Below are 4149 nucleotides of genomic sequence, written 5' to 3'. Positions count from 1 at the left end.
GTAATGTATAAATGCGTGACGAATACCGAATGTGCGAGCGAGTGTATATATATATATATACATACATACATACGTATATGTATATATGTATATATATATATATATATATATAGTAGTCTGTGTATGTAGGTATGTAGTTATGTGTGTGAGTGCTTGTGTGTGTGTGTGTGTGAGTGTGTGAGTGTGTGTGTGTGTGTGCCGATAGAACGATAGAACGGTGCTAGGCATACATGGCACTACGCACGAATGCGATTACATATGTATATGCGTTTGTGCGGTGGTGTTGCTATAGTGGTAGTAGTGGTGGTGGCGGTGGTGGCGGTGGTGCTGCTGTTGGTGATGGTGGTGGTGGCGTTGGCGATAAGAGTGGCAGCAGCAGCAGCAGCAGTGGTAGTAGTAGTAATAGCGGTGGTGGTGGCGGTGGTGTGGGGGGGTTAATGGTAACGACAATGCTCGCGATTCTACTGCTGCTGATGATGATGATGGTGGCGGCGGAGGTGGTGGTGGTGGTGATGATGATGATGATGATGATGGTGATGATGATGCAGATGGTGATGATGATGATGATGAAGGCAGTGACAATGTGGTCGTTTGTTGGTTATTGTTAATGATGGGTGGTAGCGGTGGTGTTGCAGTGGTGGCTTGCAGTGGTGTTGTAGTGGTGTTGTAGTGGTGTGGTGTTGTGTGTTGGTGGCTGTGGCAAAAAAAGCGGCAGCTTACGATAACACCAAGAACGGCAGCAGCAACAACAGCAACAACAGCAACAACAACAACAACAACTGCAACAACTGCAACAAGAACAACAACAACAGCAGCGATGTAAGAACAATCACAAATGCAATTGCTGCTGCTGATGATGCTGTTACTACTACTACTACTACTGCCGCTGCTACTGCCACTACTACTACTACTACTACTACTACTACTACTACTACTACTACTTCTACTGTGAAAGCGACAACGTTACGAACAATATCATTGCGGAGCCGGTGTTAGCTTCAGGTGGAGAAGGGTGGAGACAGAAGATGATGATGATGATGATGATGAAAATGACGACGGTGACAACAACGATGGTGATGATGATGATGATGATGATGGTGATGGTGATGATGACGACGAAGACTACGATAAAAACGTTTTGCGAAGCTGGTGACGTCGACAAAGATGGCACCGACAAGAGGAGCCGCAGCAGCGGCGGCGGCGGCGGCGGCGGTGGCGTTGGCGGTGACGCCAGTGTAGCTGTAAGACGACGACGGCGGCGACAAGCAGCAGCAGCAGTTATCATAAGCAGTAGTAGTAGTAGTAGTTGTTGTAGTAATAGCAGCAGCAGCAGCAGCAGTAGCAGCGGCAGCGGTGCTGGTGGCAGCATTTCAAGAGAAGAAGGAGGAGGAGGAGGAAGAGGAGAAGAAGAAGAAGGAGGTTGACAGCGACGAACCAGCGACAGTGATGACAGCAGCAGCGGCAGTTGCAGCAGCTGTAATAGCAGTAGTAGTAGCAGTAGCAGTAGTAGTAGTTGTAGTAGTAGTCGACGCAGCAGCATCAATAGTAGAAGCGTGGAAAATGCAAGCGAAGAAGAGGCTTTCGTCGAAATGGCAGACAAAATTGTGACAGCAACGGTAGGTGTGATGGCAACCACAGCAAAATAACGATGACGATGACAGAAACAGAAGAAGAAAAGAAAAAAAGAAAGAAATCAGCGGAAGCTATGACGGAAAAAATAAAAACAAATTAGCAACGACAACAACAGGAACAAGAAGAAGAAGGGGGGTGGCAACAACAACAATAACAATAAGGGTGGAGTGACCAAAACAGCAACAGCGAGGCTAATGGCCCGTACCTCCAGCGTCAACGGTTTCGTCGTAACTAGTTTCGTCATTCGCAACAACAAACCCAGCAACAATCGCAAGAAGAATAAGAACAGTACTAGCAATGATGACAACAAAAGCGATGACAGAGGTAGCGAGATCACCACCACCACCAACAACAACAACAACACTATTGCGGCTGTAGGGACAACAGCACCGACTGGCGAAAGGGACAAAAAGCAGCAAGAAGATGGAGAAGAAGAACAAGAACGAGACTAGCGGCGAAGATAAGAACAATAGCTTGCAACGACGGTGACAACGAGAACAGCAACAACGAAGGGAGGATCAGTTGCAGTCACGACAAAGTGACATCAGCTGTAATAACAACAACGTAACGATAATGAAAGTAGGCAAAAGTGGTCAGCGATGAGGCTGTTTAAGTGGTTGACTAGCTCGCTAGAAATAGCAGCCAAATCGCCCCCCCCCCATCCTTTAAAATGTCATTGTTCTTGTCTTTAATAAGGAGATAAAACGAAAAAAAAAGATGATAAAAAAAGAGACAAAAAAAAGGAAGTAAAATAACCTAAACAAAACAGATTTGATAGTTGTATGACATATGTTCTGGAAATAAACGGAGCTGTCGCGGTTGGAATACGTTTCATTATAGATCTACTGGATTACTACAACCACTGGGATAAACATCATCATCATCACCATCACCATCGTCATCATCATCATCATCATCAACAACAACAGCAAAGAATCTTTTAAAAGGGAGGAAGTAACAACTCTTCCTCATTGTATGAAATTTGAAAGAACACGTTAAAAAAATACAGTCGCTAGTCATACGTGATGGGCCAGGTTAGAACGCCTTTGGTTATAAACAACAGAAACAAACTACTGCTTTACAAAAGGGAAACGCTGGATAATGTAGTCCTAGATACACTATGCCTGATGAACAAACAAAAAATTAAATTAAATAAAAATTCCAGCTGGTCAGAGCCAGATATCTTTGATGATAGGTCAACTGGATTAGGACTGACCTAGGGCTAAACAAACACAACAACAACAACAACAACAACAACGGGTGCAACAGAAATGGGAACTGTTACAACAATGAGAACGAGTGGATCCTCTACGTGGTCACTGGATCTGTTAGAAATAGCAGCCAAGTCTCCTTCAAATCACTCGGATTCGTCAATGCGTTGTAATGTAGCATATGGTCACGTTGGATGATTGACTTAGCTGTAGGAGGTAGACGAGAGAGTCACGGCTGGAACGCCGTTCGTCACGGGTCAGCTTAACAAGGACAGACCTGGTGTTAATCATCATCACCATCATTAACATCATCATAATCGCCATCATCATCATCATCCTTGTCGTCGTCGTCGTCATCGCTGACAACAACAACAGCCACAACAACATCATCATCATCAGCAGCAGCAGCAAAGCAGCTTTAAGTAAGACTACACTAAAATCCGAACGAGGGACCCTGCGTGGTTTCTCGAAATGTTAGAAACAGCAGCCAAATCTCCTACTCAATAACAAACAATATTGAAACAGGAAGGATAATATGGAATTCTTTGATTCTCTATATTCTTGTATACTTTTTTTATTCTTCTCTTTACTCGTTTCAGTCATTGTACTACGGCCATGCTGGAGCACCCATTCGAAGTGTTAGTCGATCAAATCCACCCCAGTAATACACACACACACACACACACACACACACACGCACAAACATACACATATGTATGTATGTATCTAGCTGTGTATATATATGTGTGCTTTTGTGTGCTTGAGTGTGTGTGTGTGTGTGTGTACATGTGTGTGTGTGTGTGCGTGTGTGCGTGTGTGTGTTTGTGTGTGTTTGTCCTCTCACCATCGCTTGACAACCGATGTTAGTGTGTTTATGTCCACGCAAATTAGCGGTTCGGCAAAACAGACCGGTAGATGAAGTACTAGGCTTACAAAGAATAAGTCATGGGGTCGATTAGCTCGACTGAAGGCGGTGCTCCAGCATGGTCGCACTCCAATGAGTGAAACAAGTAGAAGACTAAAAGAATATATATATATATATATTTTACATTTCACGGGACGTAAACAAACCAACACTGGTTGTCAAGCAGTGTTGGGGGTCAAATGCAAATCCAAAAGACCCTGACACGCACATGTGCACACAAACACACACACACGCACACTATCTCTCTCGCTCTCTCTCTCTCTCTCTCTCAGACGCACACACACACACACACACAAACACACACACACACACACACACACACACACATATATATGCATATACACGACGGGCTTCTTTCAGTTTCCTTCTACCAAATCTACT

The sequence above is a fragment of the Octopus bimaculoides genome, chromosome 23, assembly GCF_001194135.2.
Source record: "Octopus bimaculoides isolate UCB-OBI-ISO-001 chromosome 23, ASM119413v2, whole genome shotgun sequence".
NCBI lineage: Eukaryota > Metazoa > Mollusca > Cephalopoda > Octopoda > Octopodidae > Octopus > Octopus bimaculoides.
The sequence above is the reverse complement of the archived record's forward strand: the minus strand, read 5'-3'. Positions refer to the sequence as shown.